The sequence below is a fragment of the Heptranchias perlo genome, chromosome 17 (genome assembly GCF_035084215.1).
Source record: "Heptranchias perlo isolate sHepPer1 chromosome 17, sHepPer1.hap1, whole genome shotgun sequence".
Lineage (NCBI taxonomy): Eukaryota > Metazoa > Chordata > Chondrichthyes > Hexanchiformes > Hexanchidae > Heptranchias > Heptranchias perlo.
In genome coordinates, this window is record NC_090341.1 from 6,193,584 (window position 1) to 6,212,964 (window position 19,381).

Here is a 19,381-nt window from a genome sequence, read left to right on the forward strand (position 1 = left end):
GTCCGTGCCCCCTGAGTCCATGCGCCTTGAGTCCATGCGCCCTGAGTCCGTGCCCCCTGAGTCCATGTCTCCCCTGAGTCCATGCGCCCTGAGTCCATGCCCCCTGAGTCCATCTCTCCCCTGAGTCCATGCCCCCCTGAGTCTATGCCCCCTGAGTCCATGTCTCCCCTGAGTCCATGCGCCCTGAGTCCATGCCCCCTGAGTCCATCTCTCCCCTGAGTCCATGCCCCCCTGAGTCCATGCCCCCTGAGTCCGTGCCCCCTGAGTCCATGTCTCCCCTGAGTCCATGCCCCCCTGAGTCCATGCCCCCCTGAGTCTATGCCCCCTGAGTCCATGTCTCCCCTGAGTCCGTGCCCCTCCCGAGTCCTTGCCCCACTGTGTCCGTGCCCCCTGAGTCCATGCCCCCTGAGTCCATGCCCCCTTGAGTCCGTGCCCCCTGAGTCCATGCCCCCTGAGTCCGTGCTCCCTGAGTCTGTGCCCCCCCCAGAGTCTGTGCCCCACTGTGTCCATGCCCCCTGAGTCCGTGCCCCCTGAGTCCATGCCCCCTGAGTCCATGCCCCCTGAGTCCATGCCCCCTGAGTCCATGCCCCCTGAGTCCGTGCTCCCTGAGTCTGTGCCCCCCCCAGAGTCTGTGCCCCACTGTGTCCGTGTCCCCCCCGAGTCCAACCCCCTCTGCCAGTTTCTGAGAGGGGATGGAGGGATTATCAGCTCTCCCAAGGATTATGTGTCCCTGCGTGTGGGAAAGGCTGCCCTTCCACTGATAGCTGTGTGCGTGTGCGTGTGTTTGTATGCGTGTGTGTGTTTGCATGCGTGTGTGCCTGTGTGTGTGCGTGTACGTGTGTGTGAGTATATGCATGTGTGGGTGTGTGCATGTGATTGTGTGCGCATGTGTACGTGTTTGAGTATGTCTGCTTGTATGTGCGTGTGTGTGCGTATGTGTACGTGCGTATGTGAGTGTATGCGTGCGTGAGTGTGCGCGTGCGTGTGTTTGCATGTGCACATGTGTGTTTGCGTGCATGCAGTGTGTACGTGCACGTGTGCGTACGTGTGTATGTGCATATGTAAGTGTGTGCGTGCGTGTGCACGTGTTTGAGCGTGTGCGTGTGCATCTGTGTGCGTATTTGAGTGTGTGCGTGCCTGTGTATGTGCATATGTTAGTGTGTGTGTGCGTGCTCGTGTGTGTGTGTGGGGGTGCGCGTGCATGCGTGTGTGTGTTTGAGTGTGTACGTGCGTGCTCGTGTGTGTGTCTAATTTGGCCCAAGCTCCATGTCTGGCATCTGACACATTCCTCCCCCGCCCCCCCCAGCGTTCTCACTCTTATACTCTTATCAAAATCCTTCGTGATATTAAACACCTCTATTAAATCTCCCCTTATTCTTCTCTGCTCTGAGGAGAACATAACTGAAATAATGAATGAAGATGAACTGAAAGCAATTAATAAATGGGATTCTGCTGATGGGCCCGATATTTAGCTACTGAAAGGATGATCCAATTCTCCTGCCGTCTCGTTCTGTGTTGGGTCCAACGTCCAATTATTGGCACTGGGAAATTGAAGAGCTCGATCACAAGGAGGTCAGGAGGTCATTGGGAAGCTGCCGTCTAATCATTACCCTGTTTGTGTGGCTGTTTTGCTTGTAGAACGTTTGTAAAGTAGATGATTATCTTTTCTCACACGCTAAATGGAGCCATTATACTGCTAAATAACGGCCTGTACCAGAATAATGCAGTAATAATAATGTTGCTGTCTGGCCTGACCTTCTCCAGCACAGTGTACAGCATTATTTAACTTACTAATAGCACCAGATCAAAAGGATTTCCTTTAAGTGGTTCCAAGAAGGATGAGGGGATAATATTATATCTCGTGTGTAAGTGCAAGTGACCATATTTTATTGTTTGGATGTCAGACACACACCGAAACCTTTAAGAGTTCTCCAAAGCAAGCCTCCGCGGAATCACTTGGTGCTGGTATCTGGATCTACTCTTTCTACACCTTCTATAACTTGGTGAGTCCTCCCCTCAGTTGCCACTTTTTAAAGGTGCTTGCGCTCCAAGTCTTTCCTCATAACTCAATCCTCTGATGCTCTTCTTGTGGCTCTTCTCTTCACAAGGCCTCAACATTTCCCTTGTGGTTCCAGTGACCAAAAGTACTCAACGTGAGGTCTGACTCGAGCACGGTACAGCGTTGCCGTTATCTCCTTGGACTTGTACTCTACACTCTTGGCTTTATGGTTCATCATTTTACTGACTCTGTTGATTGCTGGTCGGCAGTGAGTGGACTTGTGCAGAGTCTACCACTACCCCATGAACTCTTTCAACTCCATCCTCGGCCTTTCAAATAAATATTGGGAACACCAAAGCCTGCAAACTCTATTTCCCTAGGCCACCGACTCCATCCCTCTCCCTGGCCACTGTCTGAGGCTGAACCAGACTGTTTGTAACCTTGGCGCATATTTGACCCTGAGATGAGCTTCTAACCACATATCCGCTCCATCACCAAGACCGCCTACTTCCACCTCCGTAACATCACCCATCCCTGCCCTGCCTCAGCTCATCTGCTGTTGAAGCCCTCATCCATGCCTTTATTACCTCTAGACTTGACTATTCCAATGTTCTCCAGGCTGGCCTCATATCTTCCACCCTCCATGAACTTGAGCTTATCCAAAATTCTGCTGCCCGTATCCTAACTCACACTAAGTCCCATTCACCCTTGAGCCCTGTGCCCGCTGACCGACATTGGCTCCTGGTCCGGGAACGCCTCGATTTTAAAATTCCCATCCTTGTTTTCAAATCCCTCCATGATCTCGCCCCTCCCTATCTCTGTAACCTCCTCCAGCCCCACAACCCTCCGAGATCTCTGCGTTCCTCCAATTCTGGGCTCTTGCGCATCCCCGATTTTAATCGCTCCACCATTGGCGGCCGTGCCTTCAGCTGCCTAGGCCGTTAGCTCTGGAATTCCCTCCGTAAACCTCTCCGCCTCTCCACCCCTCTCTCCTCCTTTAAGACGCTCTTTCAAACCTCCCTCTTTGACCAAGCTTTTGGTCACCTGTCCTAATGTCTCCTTATGTGGCTCAGTGTCAAATTTTGTTTGATAATCGCTCCTGTGAAGCACCTTGGGACGTTTTACTACATTAAAGGCGCTACATAAATGCAAGTTGTTGTTTCATCTTTTGAATGCAAAAGACATAATTGGGTGATGTATCTGTCAGTCCTCTCAAGCCAAGTGCTACTTAGGTGAACTGTGACTGGCATCTCTCCCACTGCTGGATGCCAATCCCAACAGTGCAACATGGCATCAAACGCTTGGCACTACCTCAAAGGATTTTTACAACTGGTGCTGAGCCTTTGATGTGGTCTCACAGCTGGGATTGGTATCACTCACTCCTCTGTTGGCAGTGAAATCGCACTGTTCGACTACTCTAACCTCCTCTCATCTTAAACCCCCCGTAAACTTGAGCTCATCCAAATCTCTGCTGCCCCGTATCCTAACTCGCACCAAGTCCCGTTCACCCATCACCCCCCCCCACCCCCCCCCGTGCTCGCTGTAACCTACATTGGCTCCCGGTCTGGGAAAGCCTCGATTTTTAAATTCTCATCCTTGTTTTCGAATCCCTCCGTGGCCACGCCCCCCCTCCCTATCTCTGTAACCTCCTCCAGCCCTACAACCCTCCGAGATCTCTGCACTTCCCCAATTCTGGCCTCTTGCGCATCCCCGATTTTCATCGCCCCACCATTGGCGGCCGTGCCTTCAGCTGCCTGGGCCCTAAGCTCTGGAATTCCCTCCCTAAACCTCTCTCTCTCTCTACCTTTCCCCCTTCTCCTTTTAAGACGCTTCTTAAAACCTACCTCTTTGACCAAGCTTTTAATCACCTGTCCTAATATCTCCTCATGTGGCTCGGTGTCAAATTTTTTTTTGATTACACTCCTGTGAAGCGCCTTGGGACGTTTTACTATGTTAAAGGGGCTATATAAATGCAAGTTGCTGTTGTTGTAACTTGTCTTGACAATGCTTAATGTTTATGTTATAATGCAGAAGTGAGGGAGACGAAGATCTGTATTCTCCCACCTATTCGCTTTGTCTGCTCCCCTCTGTGCAGACGGGAACAAGACTTGCCCCTAACCACTCCCCCACCCCGCTGGCCCTCCCCTCCCTCTGTAGAAGACATCAACGTATTATGAAGTATTCAATCTGAAATCAGGGAAATTCATTCCTTCTGTTCAGACCGTCCCCCGTGAAGGGGTTTTGATCGAGTAAATAGGGAGAAACAGTTTCCACTGGCAGGAGGGTCGGTAAACAGAGGACACAGGTTTAAGATAATCGGGGGAGATGAGGAGAATTTTTTTTTTTTACGCATTGAGTTGTGATGATCTGGAATGCACTGCCTGAAAGGGCGGTGGAAGCAGATTCAATAATAACTTTCAAAAGAGAATCGGATAAATACTTGAAGGGGAAACTTAGAATCATAGAAGTTTACAACATGGAAACAGGCCCTTCGGCCCAACATGTCCATGTCGCCCAGTTTATACCACTAAGCTAGTCCCAATTGCCTGCACTTGGCCCATATCCCTCTATACCCATCTTACCCATGTAACTGTCCAAATGCTTTTTAAAAGACAAAATTGTACCCGCCTCTACTACTGCCTCTGGCAGCTCGTTCCAGACACTCACCACCCTTTGAGTGAAAAAATTGCCCCTCTGGACCCTTTTGTATCTCTCCCCTCTCACCTTAAATCTATGCCCCCTCGTTATAGACTCCCCTACCTTTGGGAAAAGATTTTGACTATCTACCTTATCTATGCCCCTCATTATTTTATAGACTTCTATAAGATCACCCCTTAACCTCCTACTCTCCAGGGAAAAAAGTCTCAGTCTATCCAACCTCTCCCCATAAGTCAAACCATCAAGTCCCAGTATAGAATCATTTTTGCAGGGCTATGGGGAAATGGGACTAATTGGATAGCTCTTTCAAAGAGCCAGCACAGGCATATGGGCTGAATGGCCTCCTGTGTTGTATGATTCCACGCTGACACATAATTCACGATGTTGGATGGCTGCTTGTTTGAAGAAGTTTGGACATGGTGCACTGGAGCCTAAAATGGCGGCATACGGTGGACACGGTGGGCATGGGGGCGCCGAGCTCTCGCCCTACCTTGGCACCGTTTACATCGCTGGCCTGGTCGACCCTTCCCCTCCCCCTCCTCCCCTCCCCCACCCCTGACATCTCCGGTCTAAGTCACCGTTGAACGGGCAGTGAGGGAGGGAGTGTGGGGGGTCCGAGGGGTGCTTTGATCGCACTTCAGTGCCGCTGGATCCAGTCCTCCCGTGTAAACAGTGCGGTTCCAAAGCGCCCGCACATCGCGGAGCGGCTTCCGCGGAAACACGGCGAGCACGACTTTCAACTTCAGTCGGGGAGGGCGTGTCTTCTAAACCTCGTCGATGGATACGAAATCCGGGCGTGGTGGGTAACAGGTGGCCCGATCCCCATGATTTATATCGTGGTGCCAGCCGTGACTCAGCGGGTCGCACTCTCGTCTCTGAGTCAGAAGGTCGTGGGTTCAAGTCCCACACCAGAGACTTGAGCACAAAATCCAGGCTGACCCTCCCGGTGCCAGTACTGAGGGAGTGCCGCACTGCCGGAGGTGCCGTCTTTCGGATGAGGCCCCGTCTGCCCTCTCGGGTGGACGTAAAAGATCCCACGGCCAGTATTTCAAGGAAAAGCAGAGGGGGAGTTCTCCCCGGTGTCCTGGCCAATATTTATCCCTCAGCCAACGTCACTAAAAAAAAAACCAGATGATCTAGTCGTTTATCTCATTGCTGTTTGCGGGATCTTGCTGTGTGCAAATTAGCTGCCACGTATCCTACATCACAACAGTGACTACACTTCAAAATATGTACTTCATTGGCTGTAAAGAGTTTTGGGTCATCCTGAAGTCGTGGTGGATAAATTCCGGCCTTGCCAGCGCGCCCCCATCCTTGTTTTCAAATCCCTCCATGGTCTCGCCCCTCTCTATCTCTGTAACCCCCTCCAGCCCTACAACCCTCCGAGATCTCTGCGCTCCTCCAATTCTGGCCTCTTGCGCATCCCCGATTTTCATCGCTCCACCACTGCTGTCATTTGTATTTTTTCGTACCGTCACTGGGTTCTTCAGGGACAGGCGTGTTGCACAAAAAAAGCTACTGTGAGATGATCCGCACAGTTCCTAAGCTTACAACCCCTCCCCCCATCCCCCGACCACCCCCTCCCGCCTCCCCCCTCCCCGCCCTCGCCCTCGAATTCCCAACGGACCTCAGCAAGTACGGATCCCAGCAGGAATGCCACAAGGCTTTGATTCTATTAGAACAGCTGCATCAGGTTGTACCCGGGGAGCGTTCCCATTCGCAATTAGTGTTTCGACGTTGATCAGAAGACAAAAATTCCCCTTCGCAGCGCGGCTACAATTTTAACGGGAATTTACGGAGATTGTGTCAGCTCCAAGAGCCTCTCGCTGGTTGTAACCATTAGACCTTTTGTGTCACTGACAATCACTTGTTTACTGGATCTCTGTACAAAATGATGTTACTGTCGAGGTTCATCTGCCGATTAAGCTGATTTAGACGCCCTGATATTTGACTCTGCGATTCCTTTACAGATTGAATTTTCTTTGCGGATAAAATGAGCGACTTGACACACACGATTTATTTTTCTGTTTCGGCAAGGCCTCGACAGGGCTCTGCCCCCCACCTGCCTGTGTCAATAAGAACATAAGAAATAGGAGCAGGAGTAGGCCAATCGGCCCCTCGAGCCTGCTCCGCCATTCAATAAGATCATGGCTGATCTGATCCTAACCTCAAATCTAAATTCATGTCCAATTTCCTGCCCGCTCCCCGTAACCCCTAATTCCCTTTACTTCTAGGAAAGTGTCTATTTCTGTTTTCAATTTATTTAATGATGTAGCTTCCACAGCTTCCTGGGGCAGCAAATTCCACAGACCTACTACCCTCTGAGTGAAGAAGTTTCTCCTCATCTCAGTTTTGAAAGAGCAGCCCCTTATTCTAAGATTATGCCCCCTAGTTCTAGTTTCACCCAACCTTGGGAACATCCTCACCGCATCCACCCGATCAAGCCCCTTCACAATCTTATATGTTTCAATAATTGTAAACAATTTTACAACACCAAGTTATAGTCCAGCAATTTTATTTTAAACTCACAAGCTTTCGGAGGCTTCCTCCTTCGTCAGGTGAACAATGTGAAAATGAAATCCTCGAGATGAAATCACATTTATAATTCACAGAACAATGCTTGGTGAGTACAGACAGTTTTTTCAACTGCCCGTTGCCAAGGCAATCAGTGTGCAGACAGACAGGTGTTACCTGCCAGGTCTCAGAATATACAAATCACCAAAAAAAACAACAAACAAAAAAAAAACAGAGATAGAGAGGTAGAAACATAGAAAAGACAGCAACTGACCCGTTATATTAAAAACAGATAACATTTGTTCGCTGGTGGGGTAACGTGTAGCGTGACATGAACCCAAGATCCCGGTTGAGGCCGTGCTCATGGGTGCGGAACTTGGCTATCAATTTCTGCTCGACGATTTTGCGTTGTCGTGTGTCTCGAAGGCCGCCTTGGAGTACGCTTACCCGAAGGTCGGTGGATGAATGTCCATGACTGCTGAAGTGTTCCCCGACTGGGAGGGAACCCTCCTGTTTGGCGATTGTTGCGCGGTGCCCGTTCATCCGTTGTCGCAGCGTCTGCATGGTCTCGCCAATGTACCATGCTCTGGGGCATCCTTTCCTGCAACGTATGAGGTAGACAACGTTGGCCGAGTCACAGGAGTATGAACCATGCACCTGGTGGGTGGTGTCCTCTCGTGTGATGGTGGTATTTGTGTCGATGATCTGGCATGTCTTGCAGAGGTTACCGTGGCAGGGTTGTGTGGTGTCGTGGACGCTGTTCTCCTGAAGGCTGGGTAATTTGCTGCGAACGATGGTCTGTTTGAGGTTGGGTGGCTGTTTGAAGGCGAGTAGTGGAGGTGTGGGGATGGCCATAGCGAGGTGTTTGTCCTCATTGATGACATGTTGAAGGCTGCGGAGAACATGGCGTAGTTTCTCCGCTCCGGGGAAGTACTGGACGACAAAGGGTACTCTGTTGGTTGTGTCCTGTGTTAGTCTCCTGAGGAGGTCTATGCGATTTTTTGCTGTGGCCCGTCAGAACTGTCGATCGATGAGTCGAGCGTCATATCCCGTTCTTACTAGGGCGTCTTTCAGCGTCTGTAGGTGTCCATCGCGTTCCTCCTCGTCTGAGCAGACCCTGTGTATTCGCAGGGCCTGTCCATAGGGGATGGCCTCTTTGACGTGGTTAGGGTGGAAGCTGGAAAAGTGGAGCATCGTGAGGTTGTCCGTGGGCTTGCGGTAGAGTGAGGTGCTGAGGTGCCCGTCTTTGATGGAGATTCGTGTGTCCAAGAAAGAAACTGATTCTGAGGAGTAGTCCATGGTGAGCTTGATGGTGGGATGGAACTTGTTGATGTTATCGTGTAGTCTCTTTAGTGATTCCTTGCCGTGGGTCCATAGAAAGAAAATGTCGTCGATGTATCTGGTGTATAGTGTTGGTTGGAGGTCTTGTGCAGTGAAGAAGTCCTGCTCGAACTTGTGCATGAAAATGTTGGCGTATTGGGGTGCGAATTTGGTCCCCATGGCTGTTCCGTGTGTTTGGGTAAAGAACTGGTTATCGAAGGTGAAGACATTGTGATCCAGGATGAAGCGGATGAGTTGTAGGATGGCGTCCGGAGATTGGCTGTTGTTGGTGTTGAGTATTGATGCTGTCACAGCGATGACACACGAATCTCCATCAAAGACGGGCACCTCAGCACCTCACTCTACCGCAAGCCCACGGACAACCTCACGATGCTCCACTTTTCCAGCTTCCACCCTAACCACGTCAAAGAGGCCATCCCCTATGGACAGGCCCTGCGAATACACAGGGTCTGCTCAGACGAGGAGGAACGCGATGGACACCTACAGACGCTGAAAGACGCCCTAGTAAGAACGGGATATGACGCTCGACTCATCGATCGACAGTTCCGACGGGCCACAGCAAAAAATCGCATAGACCTCCTCAGGACACTAACACGGGACTCAACCAACAGAGTACCCTTTGTCGTCCAGTACTTCCCCGGAGCGGAGAAACTACGCCATGTTCTCCGCAGCCTTCAACATGTCATCAATGAGGACAAACACCTCGCTATGGCCATCCCCACACCTCCACTACTCGCCTTTAAACAGCCACCCAACCTCAAACAGACCATCGTTCGCAGCAAATTACCTAGCTTTCAAGAGAACAGCATCCACGACACCACACAACCCTGCCACGGTAACCTCTGCAAGACATGCCAGATCATCGACACAGATACCACCATCACACGAGAGGACACCACCCACCAGGTGCATGGTTCATACTCCTGTGACTCGGCCAACGTTGTCTACCTCATACGTTGCAGGAAAGGATGCCCCAGAGCATGGTACATTGGCGAGACCATGCAGACGCTGCGACAACGGATGAACGGACACCGCGCAACAATCGCCAGACAGGAGGGTTCCCTCCCAGTCGGGGAACACTTCAGCAGTCATGGACATTCATCCACCGACCTTCGGGTAAGCGTACTCCAAGGCGGCCTTCGAGACACACGACAACGCAAAATCGTCGAGCAGAAATTGATAGCCAAGTTCCGCACCCATGAGGACGGCCTCAACCGGGATCTTGGGTTCATGTCACGCTACACGTTACCCCACCAGCGAACAAATGTTATATGTTTTTAATATAACGGGTCAGTTGCTGTCTTTTCTATGTTTCTACCTCTCTATCTCTGTTTTTTTTTTGTTTGTTGTTTTTTTTGGTGATTTGTATATTCTGAGACCTGGCAGGTAACACCTGTCTGTCTGCACACTGATTGCCTTGGCAACGGGCAGTTGAAAAAACTGTCTGTACTCACCAAGCATTGTTCTGTGAATTATAAATGTGATTTCATTTTGAGGATTTCATTTTCACATCGTTCACCTGACGAAGGAGGAAGCCTCCGAAAGCTTGTGAATTTAAAATAAAATTGCTGGACTATAACTTGGTGTTGTAAAATTGTTTACAATTGTCAACCCCCCAGTCCATCACCGGCATCTCCACATCATGTTTCAATAAGATCGCCTCTCATTCTTCTGAACTCCAATGAGTAGAGTCCCAATCTACTCAACCTCTCCTCATATGTCCACCCCCTCATCCCTGGGATTAACCGAGTGAACCTTCTTTGTACTGCCTCGAGAGCAAGTATGTCTTTTCTGAAGTATGGACACCAAAACTGTATGCAGTATTGCAGGTGCGGTCTCACCAATACCTTATATAACTGCACCAATACCTCCCTGTTTTTATATTCTATCCCCCTAGCAATAAAAGCCAACATTCCGTTGGCCTTCTTGATCACCTGCTGCACCTGCACCAGTCTCCTTGTGTATCACTGAGTTTACCCATTGTAACCTATAAAGTACAAGGACTGGGGGGGAGGGGGAGGTGGAGGGTGGGCTGGTGGGAGAGGGAAGGGCGAGGGGAGGGGGATGGGAGGAGGGGGTGGGAAGGGAGAGGGGGAGGGGGAAGTGTGGGATGGGAGGGAGGGGGCGGGAAAGGAGAAGAGGCGGGGGGGGGGGGGGGAGTGTGAGACAGGAGGAGGGAGAGGGAGGGGAGGGGGAGGCGTGACGGTGGGGAGGGTGAGGGTGGGGGGAGGTGTAGTGCCTTGGTAGCCAGGGACGGACTGTGCCAATTGGGAAATCAGGAGATAAAATCACCCGAGCCCCACTTCTAAAAATGATTTAAAATAAATCTACGGCGGCTTCTGCTTAGCAGACGGGGGCCTAACGCCAGTTTCAGGCAGCTGTCAGAGACGCCTGAAAAATTTCGGGTCGGATATCTTTCAGGAGTCCTTGGGGCACAAGATGTGGGTCGTCCTTGCCCCCCCCCCCTGAAATTGGACCTAAAACAGGGTGCAACGAGGTCCAATTTCTACCCCGTGCGTCTGATGCAAAAGACGGCACCTCCAACAATGCAGCACTCTCTCAGTACTGCACTGGGGTGTCAGCCTGAACTATGTGCTTAAATCCAGAGTGGGATTATGAACCCATGACCTTCTGACTCGGAGGTGAAAGTGCCACCCACTGAGCCAAACTGACACTTAAGCCACTAGAAACATAGAAACATAGAAAATAGGAGCAAGAGTAGGCCATTCGGCCCTTCCGGCCTGCTCCACCATTCAAAAAGATCATGGCTGATCGTCTAACTCAGTACTTTGTTCCCGCTTTTTCCCCATATCCCTTGATTCCTTTAGCATTAAGAAATATATCTATCTCCTTCTTGAATACATCTAATGACTTGGCCTCCACTGCCTTCTGTGGTAGAGAATTCCACAGGTTCACCACCCTCTGAGTGAAGAAATTTCTCCTCATCTCGGTTCTAAATGGCATACCCCGTATCCTGAGACTGTGACCCCTGGTTCTGGACTCCCCAGCCATCGGGAACATCCTCCCTGCATCCAGTCTGTCTAGTCCTGTCAGAATTTTATATGTTTCGATGAGATCACCTCTCATTCTTCTAAACTCTAGTGAATATAGGCCGAGTCGACCCAATCTCTCCTCATATGCCAGTCCTGCCATCCCAGGAATCAGTCTGGTAAACCTTCGTTGCACTCCCTCCATGGCAAGGACATCCTTCCTCAGATAAGGAGACCAAAACTGCACACAATACTCCAGATGTGGTCTCACCAAGGCCCTGTATAACCGCAGTAAGACATCCCTGCTCCTGTACTCAAATCCTCTTGCAATGAAGGCCAACATACCATTCGCCTTCCTAACTGCTTGCTGCACCTGAATGCTCGCTTTCAGCGACTGGTGTACAAGGACACCCAGGTCTCGTAAACTTGAGCTCATCCAAAACTCTGCTGCGCTTATCCTAACTTTCACCAAGTCCTATTAATCCATCACCCCACCTTTGTGTGCGGCTGCATCAAGCTGTGCATAGACCCTCAGTACGCAAACACAAAGTGTCACTACGTGCTGAGGTTCTACCTGTCCCCGGTGTTGAGAAGGATGGGCCTGGCCACGCTGCCACGGAACGCTCCGTCCAGTTGGACCGTTCCGCCCCACCTGTCCTTCGTGGAAAGGTTTGTGCAGGAAAACACCTTTGACCACAAGGCGATCAGCAAGTGGTCCGCACGTAACGTCCTCGAGACCCTGCGGGAAAAGGAGATGGTGGATCCTGTCGGTTGGTTCCCCGAGCAGACTGTCAATGTCATTTGGCAGAACGCCTCATCGCCAGAACTTTCAAACAAGCACCAAGACCTAGCTTGGCTGGTGGTGAGAAGGGCCCTTCCCGTCAGATCCTTCATGTACTCCCGGACTCTCAGCGCCACCGCGCGCTGTCCCAGAGGAGGCTGCGGTGGAGACGAGACCGTCACCCATCTCCTTCTGGAATGTGCCTTTGCAAAGAAGGTCTGGAGAGAGATGCAGTGGTATCTGTCCAGGTTCGTCCCGAGCAGTTCCGTAACACAGGTTTCTGTGCTCTACGGGCTGTTCCCGGGGACGCACACTGAGACGGACATCAACTGCTGCTGGAAGACCATCAACTCGGTGAAAGACGCCCTTTGGTCTGCCCGAAACTTGCTGGTCTTCCAGTGCAAGGAGCTGTCCTCGACCGAGTGTTGCAGACTGGCACATTCCAAGGTCCAGGACTACGTGCTCAGGGACGCACTGAGGATGGGTACGGCCGCCGCAAAGGCCCTGTGGGGAAAGGCAACCGTTTAGAGCCTTCCCGCCATTGTAAACCGAGGGGCTGCAATCAGGGAAAAACCCACTCGGGCAGAATGTAAAATTCAAATTGCTGTAATGTACCTGTAATGAATCTGAAATGGACCAGAAATGAATCTGTAAGCAATAATCTGTGTTGAGTATGATGCAATGAGACACCCTAGAGTGTCATGAACTGCAATGATGTCCAATGTGTTTCATTGTACTGCACTTAACGTAACCTGCAAATTGTATAATCTGTATTGTGTACGTTTGGAAAGTGATATGACAACTGTTTTGTATGTACTGCTGCAAATTTTTATGAATAAAGTATATTTTTTTGAAAAAAAAAATTAATCCATCACCCCCTGTGCTCGCTGACCTACATTGGCTCCCGGTCCAGCAAAGCCTCGATTTTAAACTTCCCATCCTTGTTTTCAAAACCCTCCGTGGCCTCGCCCCTCCCTATCTCTGTAACCCCCTCCAGCCCTACAACCCTCCGAGATCTCTGCGCTCCTCCAATTCTGGCCTCTTGTGCATCCCCGATTTTCATCACTCCACCATTGGCGGCCGTGCCTTCAGCTGCCTCGGCCCTAAGCTCTGGAATTCCCTCCCTAAACCTCTCCGCCTCTCCCTCCTCCTATAAGACGCTCCTTAAAACCTACCTCTTTGACCAAGCTTTTGGTCACCTGTCCTAATATCTCCTTATGTGGCTCGGTGTCAAGTTTTGTCTGATAATCGCTCCTGTGAAGCGCCTTGGGACGTTTCACTACGGTAAAGGTGCTATATAAATGCAAGTTGTTGTAAATAACTGGGCTATTGATTTTGTTAAATAGCGCATGGAGAAATTTCAACCTGTAGCGTTTAAAGATCATCTCCATGGTTGATTTGTTTACAGCCTCTCATCGTGGATTGGTGGTCTGCCCAGCTTGTTTTTATTTTTCTTTGTTTGAGTCCGGCCTGTGGTGACTCAAAGATTTGACACAGGGTTTAATCAGTTCAGTTTGTTCCTCACTGGTAGGTGACAGTTTTAGCGGGAAGGCCAACCTGGTATCTGGGTCCCCGAGGGGCTCGCAAGCTGTCAGCCATGGCTCTGAGTCAGAAGGTCATGGGATCAAGCCCCACTACAGAAACTTCAGCACAAAGCACTTTCGAAGAAGTGCAGGGAGAGTTCACCTCAGTGTCCTGGTCAATATTTATCACTAAAAACAGATGATCTGGCCATTATCACATTGCTGTTTGTGGGATCTTGCTGTGTGCAAATTGGCTGCCGTGTTTCCTAAATTACAACAGTGACTACACTTCAAAAGTACTTCATTGGCTGTAAAGCGCTTTGGGACATCCTGAGGTTGTGAAAGGCGCCATAAAATGCAAGTTTTTCTTTATTTATATAGTGTCTGCGCTTCTTAAAACATCACACAATGAATTTCACTTGGAGCGCAGTGTCTCTTGTTATGTAAGCAAACACCACAGCCATCCTAAAAGTATCTATCAGATAAATTTACAGCCAATCTCGTTGTTTTTTTTTGGTGGTATTGGTTGAGGAAAGAATCTTTGAATAGTGCTGGGGGATCTTTAATGCCCACCTTCAATGGGTCTCCATTTAACATCTTAGCTGAAGGACGGCACCTCTGACAGTGCAGCACTCCCTCAGTACTGCACTGGAAGTGCCAACCTCGGTTATAAGCCCAAGGTGTGATTATGCATCTCAAGCCCACAAGCTCCTGACCCGTGGTGAACGTGCTGCCGACTGGGCAGGTCTGGCACGGCATGATCACTGCCTAACGCAATTTGTATTCATGTGCACCCAATTACCCACACGGTGAGAAGTGTATTCATACGCACCGCAATATAGTGATCCATATTGGATCTTCTTTATCCAGAGAGTGGTTAGAGTGTTGAACTAGCTACTACGAGGAGTGGTTGAGGCAAATAGCATAGGGAAGCTAGATAAGTGTATGAGGGAGAAAGGAATAGAAGGATATGCTGATAGGGTTAGATGAAGTAGGGAGGGAGGAGGCTCGTGTGGAGCGAGAAACTAGCATGGACCTGTTGGGCCGAATGGCCTGTTTCTGTGCTGTGGTTTCGATGTAACTCGATGTAACTTGATATATAATAACCAAGTTGAGGTACTTACTCACCAGCACATCCCTGACCCGATGGACACTCCTGTTTGGTGGTTGGAAGCTCCTGCTACCCAGTGTCTGAGAATCGCTTGCTTTACGATGGTTGGATGAGCTCAAGTGGACTGTTTCTCTCCCCCTTTTTTCCCTTCTTTCTTTTCTCCCCTCCTGTCCTGAGGGGCAGCTGCTCAGGCCTTTGGCACCCAGGTCAAGTGAGGGCCATTCTTCATACACGGGACCAGACGGTGACGAGCCTATTCCACCGTGGGGGACGTCACCGCCGAGCCCGATCCCGTCCTTTCCCATCAGCCATATATGTGTGCACTTTCTGGCAGGAGTGGCTAGATGGCACCAAGGATCAGGGCGCAGGCTCATTCTGCCCTCCTTAATCCAGGGGGGCGCACGAGACCCTGTGGAACACCACAGTGTTGCTCCGACTGAGACCAGCGAACCCACCTCAGAGAAGTTGGGGATCAGACCTGGGACCCTCCAGTCTGTACGGCTCAGTATCGTAACACGCGCTGCTCCTTCCTCTACCCTTCTAATGCTTCAACCTCATCCAATATTACAAGGACGCCAAGGCCTCAAGGCCTTGGAGAGTGGGCAGAGGAGGTTTACTACAATGTTATCAGGGGTGAGGGACTTCAGTTATGTGGAGAGACTGGAGAAGCTGAGATTGTTCCCCTTCGAGCAGAGAAGGTTAAGGGGAGATTTAATAGAGATGTTCAAAATTATGAGGGGTTTTGATAGAATAAATATGGAGAAACTGTTTCCAGTGACAGGAGGGTTCAGCAACCAGAGGACACAGATTTAAGGTATTTTGCAAAAGAACCAGAGGGGAGATGAGGAGAATTTGTTTTTAAACAGCGGGTTGTTATGATCTGGAACGCACTGCCTGAAAGGGCGGTGGAAGCAGATTCGATAGTAGCTTTCAGAAGGAGAATTGGATAAATACTTGAAAAGGAAATAACAGCAGAGCTGGGGGGGTGGGGTGGGGTGGGGAAGAGCAGGGGGAGAGCGGGACTAAGTCTTTCAAAGAGCCAGCACAGGCACGATGGGCCAAACGGCCTCCTTCGGTGCAGAAAGATTCTATGATTCCATAAGGATGGAGAGCCACTGGTACAAGAGCTCCCTCTGCCTGTCATTTTGGAAATGACCGCTGCCGATGCCAGCGGTCCGTTTCGCTGTGACGTTCCCCTGTCCGCCATTTTAAACATTTGCCCTCTGATATCGGAAAGAGCAGGCTCTGACATTCTCCCTGCAGGCAGTCGCAGCAGAATGGCCACAGCAAGTGCTGCAGTGTTCAATTGGCTGTTAGTTCATCCCGGTTAAATGGAAACATGAGTCGGACAGTGGATCCTATGCCCTTGACGACTTCATAACGGCCATCACAACCCTGCGTTTTTTGTGTCATAATCATCGGAGCTATTAATCAGAATCCCTTAAAACAAAAACCGTTAGCAATTTCTCCCGTTTAACTCTCCGAGCCCAATTTCCCGCCTAGCACTGCATGTCCTTCAGCTCCGTTTCCCCAACAATTACACTCAGGGGATTTGGAGCGTCTCAACGTGTAATGAAAATGAATTGAGACGACCTTACTCCTTTTGCACATGCCTAACCGCTTCCGCACTCCGGGATGGATTGTAATACAGCGCGATGCTGTGGCCTCTGGTGCCACAATCCATCTTCATTCAAGTGTCTGCACATTTTTTGCATCGTTGCATTTTGGCAGTCGGTGGAAATTAAGCATTTTGCAGCAAATTGTGATTTTTGGCTGAACCGCAATACAAAAAAGCCAAACGGACTTCCAACAACGCCCATTCAGACAAAGAGCCTCACGAATATCTGGTTAGAAACCGGACTGGGAGTTCGAAGGATAAGTACGGGTGGGGCTAGTAAAGAAAGAAATTGCATTTATATAGCGCCTTTCAACGACCTCAGGACGTCCCAAATTGCTTTACAGCCAAGGGAGCACTTTTTTGAAGTGCGGTCACTGTTGTAATGGAGGGAAACACTGCAGCCAATTTATACACAGTGAGATGATAATGACCAGATAATCTGTTTTTAGTGATGTTGGTTGAGGGATAAATATTGGCCCAGGACAACTCCCCTGCTCTTCTTTGAAATAGTGATGTTGGACCTTTTATGTCCACATGAGAGGGCCAACAGGGCCTTGTTTTAACATCTCATCTGAAAGACAGCACCTCTGGACAATGCAACACTCCCTCAGTACTGCACTGGGAGAGTCATCCTAGATTTTGTACTTAAGTCTCTGGAGTGGGACTTAAACCCACAACTCTCTGACTCAGAAGCAAGTGTGTAACCCACTGAGCCACAGCTGACACCAGAAGGGTGCGAACATACAAACATACAATAATGAGAGACAGGAAGAGACTGACTGGTCCATCGAGTCTGTCCCATACACTCTGGGAAATGGCCCATCAATGTCGGGCACCCAACTGCATTTTAAACTTGGAAAGTTAAACAGAAGAGATTGTTAACAAGGTCTCATGTGTACATGCTGCAGGCTGTGTTTGTGTGTAAAACACTACAGCAACTCCAACTTGCATGTTGTCCCCTGTTTAATACATTCCAATATATCCCATGTAACACACTTCTGCTTGTGCGTTATTCCCTGTGTAACACACTCCTGCTTGTGCGTTGTTCCCTGTGTAACACACTCCTGCTTGTGCGTTATTCCCTGTGTAACACCCTCCTGCTTGTGCGTTATTCCCTGTGTAACACACTCTTGCTGGTGCATTAGCCCCTGTGTAATACACTTCTGCTTGTGCGTTATTCCCTGTGTAACACACTCCTGCTTGTGCGTTGTTCCCTGTGTAACACACTCCTGCTTGTGCGTTATTCCCTGTGTAACACCCTCCTGCTTGTGCGTTATTCCCTGTGTAACACACTCTTGCTGGTGCATTAGCCCCTGTGTAATACACTCCTGCTTGTGCATTATCCCCTGTGTAACACACTCTTGCTGGTGCGTTATTCCCTGTGTAACACACTCCTGCTTGTGCATTATCCCCTGTGTAACACCCTCTTGCTGGTGCATTATCCCCTGTGTAACACACTCTTGCTTGTGCGTTATCCCCTGTGTAACACACTCTTGCTTGTGCATTATCCCCTGTGTAATACACTCTTGCTTGTGCGTTAGCCCCTGTGTAACACCCTCTTGCTTGTGCGTTATTCCCTGTGTAACACACTCTTGTTTGTGCGTTATCCCCTGTGTAACACACCCTTGTTTGTGCGTTATCCCCTGTGTAACACACTCTTGCTTGTGCGTTATTCCCTGTGTAACACACTCTTGCTTGTGCGCTAGCCCCTGTGTAATACACTCCTGCTTGTGCGTTATCCCCTGTGTAACACACTCTTGCTGGTGCATTATCCCCTGTGTAACACACTCCTGCTTGTGCATTATCCGCTGTGTAACACACTCTTGCTTGTGCATTATCCCCTGTGTAACACACTCTTGCTTGTGCATTATCCCCTGTGTAACACACTCCTGCTTGTGCATTATCCCCTGTGTAACACACTCTTGCTGGTGCATTATCCCCTGTGTAACACACTCCTGCTTGTGCATTATCCCCTGTGTAACACACTCTTGCTTGTGCATTATCCCCTGTGTAACACACTCCTGCTTGTGCATTATCCCCTGTGTAACACACTCTTGCTTGTGCATTATCCCCTGTGTAACACACTCTTGCTTGTGCGTTATTCCCTGTGTAACACACTCTTGCTTGTGCGCTAGCCCCTGTGTAACACACTCTTGTTTGTGCGTTATCCCCTGTGTAACACACCCTTGTTTGTGCGTTATCCCCTGTGTAACACACTCTTGCTTGTGCGTTATTCCCTGTGTAACACACTCTTGCTTGTGCGCTAGCCCCTGTGTAATACACTCCTGCTTGTGCGTTATCCCCTGTGTAACACACTCTTGCTGGTGCATTATCCCCTGTGTAATACACTCCTGCTTGTGCGTTATCCCCTGTGTAACACACTCTTGCTGGTGCATTATCCCCTGTGTAACACACTCCTGCTTGTGCATTATCCCCTGTGTAACACACTCTTGCTGGTGCATTATCCCCTGTGTAACACACTCCTGCTTGTGCATTATCCCCTGTGTAACACACTCTTGCTTGTGCATTAGCCCCTGTGTAATACACTCCTGCTTGTGCATTATCCCCTGTGTAACACACTCTTGCTGGTGCATTATCCCCTGTGTAACACACTCCTGCTTGTGCATTATCCGCTGTGTAACACACTCTTGCTTGTGCATTATCCCCTGTGTAACACACTCTTGCTTGTGCATTATCCCCTGTGTAACACACTCTTGCTGGTGCATTATCCCCTGTGTAACACACTCTTGCTGGTGCATTATCCCCTGTGTAACACACTCTTGCTTGTGCATTATCCCCTGTGTAACACACTCTTGGTGGTGCATTATCCCCTGTGTAACACACTC